This window comes from Sceloporus undulatus, chromosome 4 (assembly GCF_019175285.1).
Source record: "Sceloporus undulatus isolate JIND9_A2432 ecotype Alabama chromosome 4, SceUnd_v1.1, whole genome shotgun sequence".
Classification (NCBI taxonomy): Eukaryota; Metazoa; Chordata; class Lepidosauria; order Squamata; family Phrynosomatidae; genus Sceloporus; species Sceloporus undulatus.
This window is the reverse complement of record NC_056525.1, coordinates 55,386,998-55,396,590: the sequence shown is the minus strand read 5'-3', so window position 1 is coordinate 55,396,590 and position 9,593 is coordinate 55,386,998. Positions and strand designations below refer to the sequence as shown.

Here is a 9,593-nt window from a genome sequence, read left to right as displayed (position 1 = left end):
AAAAAATGAAAATACCAATAGCTATAGGATGGGGGACATCTGGCTTAATGAGACTACTGTGAAGGATCTAGGAGTCCTACTAGACCACAAGTTGACATGAGTCAACAGTGTGATGCAGCAACAAAAAGGCCAAGCGTTTTAGGCTAATCAATAAAAGTATAGTGTCTAGTTCAAGGGAAGTAATAGTGGTCACTCGTAGTCGGCCTTGGTCAGGCCTCACCTAGAATACTGTGTCCACATTCTGGGCACCCACATTCAAAAGGATGTTGAGAAAACTGCAGTGTGTACAGAGGAGGCAACTAAAATTGTGAAGGGTCTAGAAGCCATGCCTTTTGAGGAGAGACTTAGGAGCTGGGGATGTTTAGCCTGGAGAAGAGAAGGTTAGAGGTGATATGTAGCCTGTTTATATTTGAAGGGTGTCCTGTTGAGGATGGTGCAATCTTGTTTTCTGCTGCTCCAGAGAACAGGACTCACAAAATGGATGCAAGCTACAGGAAAATAGATTCCACCCACATTAGGAGGAACTTCCTGACAGTAAGGGCTGTTCAACAGTAGAATACACTCCTCAGAGGGTGATAGAGTCTCCTTCCTTGGAGGTCTTTATAGAAGCTGGATGGCCATCTGTCAGGATGCTTTGATTGTGAGTTCTGCATTGCAGGGAGGGGTTAGACGGATGGCCCTTGAAACTCTATGATTCTATGATTCTGTCCTAACTTGGAAATGTTACTTTGCAATTTCTGGGAGGTTTTAATCCAGAAGAATTTTTCCAAGCTCTCATTGCAATTCATTCATGTTATTTTAAATGTGTCAGGATTCTTTGTCTTTAGCAGGGTGAGATGTGGTGGTTCAAGATTCCCTTATAGTTGTTATTATTATTATTATTATTATTATTTATTACCTTTATTATGAAGCGCTGTAAATTTACACAGCGCTGTACATGCCATCTTTTTGTTAGACGGTTCCCTGCCCTCAGGCTTACAATCTAAAAAAGACCTGATACAGAAGAGAAGGGAGTGGTGACGAGAAAGGGAAGAGTCCAGCAGTTTCCTCTCACAACCTCCGAGGCCTGGACCAAGGCAGATGGCCTGGAGGGAGGCGCAGGCTTCATAATGGATGGTTAATCATTATCCAGGGAAAATACATAATACAAGTAGGATAATACTATACATACATAGGAATACAGAATGGATCGGATTAATGAAGAGTGTTGCTTATCTAACCGCTACCTGAGCACAGTATGCATCCCATTGCATCAAGCAAACAGTCAATGGACTTGCCAGTTACAGAGAGTACAGCATAGCCTAAGGCCACAAGAAGGCAATGATCTGAGGTATGTAGAAACAAAACAGGAGATGTTGCGCGACACATGCTACTGCTGCCGGATTATCTTTCCCTTAATTAATTGTAATCTTTGGGATTTTGGGGACGAAAGAACCCTTTTACTACCTTACAGAAGAACATAGAAAAACACACCACTCCTGCCTGGGTTGTTAGATCTGATGACTGGTGGGGAACTGCCTGCAAAACCTACTTGTCTTTGGGGCTTAGATTGATTATTTCTCTCCTGCAGATGAATGCATCATGGACTCAGACATATTATGGCATTTAAATTGTGTAACAATAATGCACAGAGGCGGAACAGAGTGCTAAAGCCTGCCTGGTTTACCAAATGGAACTGGCTCCGGATTCCGAAGTGTCTTCATTTTATTTCAAAGATTCTTTAATGAAAAAGCCTGCTTCCACTTGTCTCTGTTTACGGACATTTTAGGTCTGATGTTTTATCTTTGCATCTGTTTTTTTCATATATATTTTTGTTTTGTTTTACATTTTATGTCTGGAGAACCATGTGAGGAACAGTGCTGCAGTGGGAGATACACACAGGGAGTTCTGAGGTTCACACTCCCTTTCCTCTTCACACTCTGCCACAGGTGGAACAGAGAAAAGTTCTGGCCTCGGATATGGGACTCGAGGTGGCCGTGGCCTTGGTGCTTTCTTTTTTGTTTTCTTTTCACAGAATGCTACCAGCACTCCCATTTCTAATACCTTCCACTCTGAGAACGCCGACTGGACTTTCAACCACTTGCTGTTCCATCAGGCCACTGAGCCGTCTATGTGGAGCCATCAATCGGGTTTATAAAACTGTCTGGAAACTTGACCATATTAGTAGCTCCACGACAGGACCTGAGGAAGACAAACAAGTCTTGTTATCACCGCTCATTGTTCAACCCTGTACTGAGATCTTGATCTTACTAACAACGTCAACAAGCTGCTGATTATTGATTACTCCGAAAATAGGTGTTGGCATGTGGCAGCCTTTACCAAGGAGTCTGCAAGCTGCTGAGATGAGGACCTCTTCATCCAGTGGAACCTTCACTACGAAGGAGCATTATCTTCCAGTGTTAACAAGACTGGCACTATGTATGGAGTTATAGTTCGATCTGAGGGGGAAGATGGAAGCTTTTCCTAGTCTACGCGTGGATGCAGCAGGATTACTTCCCCACTCTCTCCAGCAGAAACTGCCACGTGATCCAGAGTCATCACCATGTTGGATTTAACTCCACAGCGACTTTGTTTCATCCCTCATCAAAATCCCTTCAGACACACTGGCCTTGGTCTCTCACTTGATTCTTTTATATTCTATGGATTGCCAGTGGCAATTTGTGTACTTCTGACTGTTCAGCCAGAGACACCTGAGGGAGTATCTATCATGCAGACGTGACCTAATTCTACACATCCCGAATTGTGCGTCTGTGCAAGGTGACCCCAAGTTTCACTCCTATGTTTCTCTTGCCTTTTGGATGTGTCAAAGGTGATGTGGGAATATCGACTCTCCAGGCAGCCTATCTTTCCAAAACCCGGAGAGGTAGTGCTCGATTCCTCAATATTACATCCAGGATGATGTCTTTTGCCATTTTTCCAAGGGCAAAGCAGTATCATCAGCCACGATGACTCAGCTCTGTGCATGTTTCCCATACGTGCTATCAATGCCCAAATTAGGTCGCTCACATCTGCTACCAGGGTGAGGGCAACTGGAACTCACTGGCTGCTATGGAAAGATGTTCAATGTACAAGCGGTAAGAATATTCACCACATATTAACTAGTTTTATTTGGAGGAAGATTTGGGCATATCCTATTGTAGCATCATAGGAACAGTAACAGAAATTTCTAAGACCTATGAGCTTCTTTTTTGGCATGGTTCCAAACAATCTAGAGCACATCCTTGAACAGCTGTTATTTTCTATAGTATAGGGCCTCATATTTATTTTGAAAAGGAGCGTTGGCTTTTCTGTAGCTACAGGTTTGTGACCTTGAGCTAGTTCTTTTTTCTCATATGTGGAAAATAAAAACCACACCACATACATCAGCCCTCCGTGAGGAATAATTATTTATAGGAAATGTTTTCAAAAAACAGTCCCATTTATATAGTGCTGTGTAAAGTAGAAAGTGGTACCAGCTATTCTGTCTTTATTTTTTCAGTATTAAACTGAGAAATGCAATCTTGATGGAAAGTTGATGTTGTGTTTTTAATGGCCCAGACTTTTTTGTTTTATATATTGGAAACAGAGGTAGTGATTTGAAGGTTCCATCGCTTTTTGTAATGTACTAAAAAAGCCTATCTTTGAGCAGGACGGTTTCTGTGGCAATAGTCAACGTAATGACTAAATTAGTTGATTTTTCCTGCCCCAATGACATTGACTAGAAGTCACCCCACTTTTTTCAATGTAAGATCCCTACATGCAATCAATTTGATCTGTAGCTTCATGGCAATAGTAAAGAAAATGAAAATGTGGTGTGGCTATTAGAGGTGCACCATTATTGCACTGTGTGGTCAGTACTCTTAACAGAGCTATAACTCTCATGTCCTGCTTGTGAGTTTCCTTTAGTATCGGCTTGCCACTGCAGGAAACTTGAAACTGATCAGTTTTGGTCCAGTAGTTCTTCTCATGTTTTTGAACTTAGAATCCTTAGTCTGTCTGCTACTTAATTTGGCAAACTCATGTTGTTTGCTTGGCCAAGTACATTAGAACAATAACAAGTCACTTGTTGTTCAGGCATTTTATTTCTGAATGCACCCTGAGTGCTTACAGAGGAGGATGTTATCATTTATTCTTCACCAACTGCTTCAGATGGAACCAAGGAAGCGTGGATTGACAGGAAGTTACTCATCAGCTGCTCAAAACATCCAGAGCTGGGGGCCTTGATTTGGGGTATTAATGTCTACAAGAAGCCAAAGAAGAGAAGAGCTGCCTGGGCTAACTTGATATTTTGGTGGGGGGCGCGGATATAGAACTTTTGTCACTGTATATTCAGTTGACATTGAACCTTGGATCCCTGTGGAAAGCTCTCTGAGACTGTGAAATGTTATCGTTCTCTTGCACTCAGACTGTTATGCAGGAGGGAGATAGCCATTCCCTGAAAGGTGGGAACAGTTCCAGGAGGAAGCCACCATTTCCTTTCTCCTTTCGGAATGCAGAAACCTGCACTTCCCCCGGTCATTCCTGATCCATGCTAATAAGAGTGAATCAGCATGTGTGTGTGTGTGTGTGTGTGCCGCGGTGCGCACACACACACACACACACACACACACACAACCAAACAAGAGGACAATGATGTAGCTGATTTCAATCACCATGTCTCTGCCAGCTTGTCTGCAGAGGAAGAGTAGAAAGAAAATTAGATCTGAAGCCGGAAAGTCTCCATCAATCTAGCCAGGATGGTAGAAGTTAATCTCAGTTTCAAAAATGGCTTAGGAAGTATTTCTGTGCATGGCTGGCTTCATGGTCTGTTAATTATGGAAACAAAATCAAGATGGGAGTTGTTTGTTTTAAAATGAATGATGGTGAAATCACCCCTTATTTTTTTTCCTCAGAAAGACCTTGAATGGCATCCTGCCGAGGTCTATATACACTTCAGTAAATAGTAGGGGATATTTAAACAATTTAGCAATTTGAATTTGAAAATCTACTATACTAGCCCACATCGTATCTCTAAAGAATGCATGTACCCACAGACTCTCTCTCTCTCTCTCACACACACACCACAGTTTCATATCCCTTCCATATCACAGTTTCAGAATATCATTCTCATTTTCTTTTTACATACATTTACAGAGAATCAAAAGTTACTGGTCTCAGTGGGACTAGCTTTAAGTAACATAGACAGATTCGGTTTATGGTAATCAAAAACAGATGGTAGGAATTCAAGATATGGGATCCATCAAATTATTGGCTTTCTGTAATTTATGCAGGTTTCCACAACCAAGCCCTGTGGCCTATACTTCACGGTATTCACTTGAAATCTCCTTCCATTTCTAAATGGCAGGGAATATAGAGGGTTTTTTTACGAATACCACAAGAAAATTGATGGGGCACTGAGACAGTTCTTACTTGAGATATTAGGGGAGTTCATGTTTTTTTATGGGAGCCCTGTTTCCGAACTATTAGCTTGGTATCAAGATTACCAATTAATAAAATAATAAATAAAATAATAAAAACTTTATTTATATCCGCCCTTCGAAACATCAGGGCGGTTAACAACAATAACAACATACATCCATATAGATTAAAAACAATGCAATTAAAAACAATAAAAGAACTTGTGCCAAATCACAAACTTACTTTGTGGGAAGAGGGGGCTCTCAAGCAAAGATCAGGGGTAAGGCTGTTGAAGAAGAACGTTTTCAGCCCCAGGGCATGCACTGTGCCCATTGAGGAAGCTACATCATGGCAGCGCCTACCAGTGACTAGGGGCTTACCTGAGAACATGTGATCGGCCCGTTGCATGTCTGTGAGATGGCGTTTTTCATAGCCCCATGCCATCCCGAAGCCTGGTCATGACCAGGCATTTCAATTCATCGACCAACTGGGGGACTGATCGATGTTCCAGATCCAGACCTCATTATTTGGGACAACCCTACCTTTGTTGCTGTTTGTTTAATAAAGTTGTGGCCTTTCCTCCATTTCCAGATCCTGGTCTTCTTTGGCGGCTTCCCTCCACAGCAAGTAGGTTCCTATGTCTATGCTTTCTCTCAGCAGAGCTTGGAAGAAACATACTACTAGGAACAGGACTGCCTGTGACATGCCACTTTTTTCAGGACAATAAGTACTATAATAGGAAATAATTGTTTATTTCATGTAATGAGTACTTATTGCATCACATTATTGGTCTCATGGTACAAAAAATGCTTTTGAGCGACATTTCAAGCAGTAGAAGCTTCCTCAATTCAACTTACCTTGTGGAGGACCCCATAGCAGACATCAGCACCAGTGGATACTAATACCAAACCTGGAAAACCCTTGTACTTAAGGGTTGCTTATGTGAGAAATGATATAAACCATCACATCATGTTTTACTCAATTATCACTTGCCCTTGGGAAGCAAAGAACTAAAGAGATGGTATAATGCTGTGAGTTAAGAAACCACTGATGCAGAAATTGACATATTGTTAAGCTACACACTCTTAGACTAAGCTCCTATCTGCAATATGGGGAAAATGATGGTGATCTGCCTTTGAAGAACTGTGACAAGGATTACTGAGAAAATACATGTGGAGTACTTTCAATAAGCACATATACTGCCCCTGCTAAGATTTTAATAGATCTCAGAAACTTCTGCTGGAGTTCTTGGACATATCTTTTAATCTTCTATTCTTCCACTCTGTCCTTCACCTTCAAATCAGAGGTGATATTCTCCCAACTCACAAGGCTAAAATCTGTAAATGAACATGACCAACTCAGCTGCTTCTGAAATTATAGTACTTGAGTAGCAAAACATCCAAAGACAGAAGATTGTTTCAGCAGGTATTCCAAAATCTCTGTCCTAAAATAAGCTATATTTGAGGGTCAGCTAAAACATTAACTGTAAAATGTTGCTGTTCCCCTTTCTTGGTATTTTACTCCAGGGATAATAACTACATGGATGGCGGGGACCACTTTTCTCCCATCCACTGCCTTTCCTGTGTCCCACAAATCCCCGACAGTAGACATAAATGCCTGGTTTTTTTGGCTGTATCCCAGTGAATTTGTGTCATTTTGTCCAGGATACAATGAGAAAAGCAGATATAGGAGATCTTTGGGAGTGTGATATGGAAGAGCTTTGTTTTGGTATTTTTTTTCAGGTGAATATTGCTTGAAAGATGTGCCAAAAATAGATTGGCATGGGCTTCAGGAGCTGCAAAATGGGGTCTGAGGCTGCATGAGCCCTAAGGGCTACAGTTTCCCCACTCCTGTTTTATTTATATGGTGCTGGAGAAGAGTGCTGAGGATACTGTGGACACCAAAAAAGACAAATAAATGGGTCCTAGAAAAGTTAGAGCCTAAAATCTCCTTGGAAGCCATGATAACTAAACTGATGTTGTTATACTTTGGTCACATCATGAGAAGGCCCAGCTCATTGGGGGAAAAAAACCATAATGCTAGGAAAGGCTGAAGACAGTAGAAGGAGAGGTTCTGGTCACTGGTGTCACTAATGGATGGACTCTATTAAGGAGATCATGGGTATGAATTTACAGGGCCTAAGCAGAGCAGTGGAGGATAGGGAGTCTTGGAGATGTCGCATCTACAGGGTCACCATGAGTCGAGATTGACTTGAAGGTAGTTAACAACAATAAATTAAGGGAACTTGAGTCGGGACCAGATAGTGGAAAAGATATTGCAGGAACAACCCTGTGAATACCCAGCCTGGCCATGCTATAATCCAAAAATGTTAATTTTCCAAGATTGCATTTGGATCACCATCCTTGAGGAAAGTTTAATCCTTCCCACCACCACTACCAGACATGGGCTAGGAGCCTATTGGTTAAGTGTGTTAACATTTCTTCTAGAAAGAGACAGGTTTTTAGAAGTAACTAAGACATTCCTTGGGGTCATTAGCAAAGCTGTGGGGCTGGCTCCGTGGGAAGACAGTAATAACAGGCAGCAATTCATCTGAGTGATTACTCCTTCTCGTCTTGGAGATTTTTTCATTTGTAGCCATTGTTATCTGACTCAGTGTTAATGAAAGGAAAACTACAATTCCTATTATGAGAAGGAAAGCTGCAGCAGCAGAGCTGGAGACAGTTACTGTGAGGTGAACATGAATAAGAGTGTAGAAACTGAACAGGGCTGGAATGCAAGGTTACTGACTCACCTTTCAGCTCAACCTCACTCATATTTCCTCTCATTAATTTCTCAAGTCAACTTTTACAAAATAAAAATCTCCATCCTTCTTTCTGGAAAGAAGATCATTTCCAAAGGGCAAAATCAAGTGGCTTAGGTACTTGTGCTCCAAAGATAACACTCAAGGCTGCTAACTGCTTTTCAAGTGAACAAAAGGAGTCTGATAACCTGTAATAGACACCAGTGACCAGAACATGAGAACAACACTTTCGTAGTAGCTTTGTTCCTTGACAAAACGACAGTACAGTCTGGAAGCAGATGTCAAAGTAGGATTGTGTGTGTGTGTGTGTGTGTGTGTGTCCCCACATGTGCACTCATGCACAACTGAAAAAGGGAGAACATTAGAATGAAAAATATACATCATTTGTGTTTAGTTGTGTAAAAGATTTCTGCCTACAGGTATATTTTAGTTAACAAGGTAGATGTGTTCCTGGGCATTATTTCTTTAATAGAAAAATTGGTACCAGAGGCAGAAATGGCATGGAAAGTATAGGGATAGTGAGAGAAATGGATTTGAATCAAACACATAAGATTTAATAAAAGAGTTAGAAACACATGAATAAAATAGAAATTGTGTTAGACTATATAAACGTATACTATAATTAAATTATATATATAGATAATATGAAACTACATATATACATGTATATTATTATAATCAGTATATCTATTCTAATAGGATTGAGTAAAGCTCAGCTGAGGCCCTTTAACTGATAAGGGAATTTTATAAAAATATATAAGTTAGTAAAAGAAAGAGTTTTTAGATAAGCTTTATATAACACTGTTATTTATTAAATATTAAATATGTTATTTTATAAGAATAAAGGAAGGTTATATTGTGGATAATAAATAAGATACACTTATAAGATATGCTGGACTTAGTTATTTTAAATAGTATTTTTGTCTCTGTTAAGATTATCAAAATGGCTAAGTGTTCTGTTTAATAAATAAATAAGCAAACAAACAAATAAATAAGACTGCACCTGGAAGTCAAGGACAACTTTGCAAAGAAGGAGGCAAAACAGTTTTTGGAGCCAACTGATAAGAGAGCTCCATCCTCATTAAATGCCAAGATCACTATTTTTTTGGTGGGGTTACTAAAAGTCAAGAGATATCCCCTTTTGAGCATGCGTAATGGGGGGTGATGAATATTAGAACACACCTATGAATCTATAATGGCTAATTTAAATGGTCATGAGACATATGATGAGATATGTTATGGGTGGAGTTTTTACATACTTAAAAAGGTGGTCTTAAAATTGATCACGTCTATATCTGACCAATAAAAAAATGAGATAGAAATATTGTAACAGAAAATGTGTTATAAATACTGTGTGAAACCTCAGACGGTGTGCCTCTTGCCTGAGACACCCCTTCTTGCAATATTGTAACTAATAAATTGGAAAATGCTGCTTCACTTGTTTTGTCCTGATTCA

General features: G+C 40.2%; 1 pseudogene; it reads left to right on the top strand.

The window, feature by feature from the left end:
* The first annotated feature begins 1,184 nt into the window (after nt 1-1,184).
* LOC121928957 lies at nt 1,185-4,504 on the top strand (annotated as a pseudogene).
* The last annotated feature ends 5,089 nt before the right edge of the window (nt 4,505-9,593 follow it).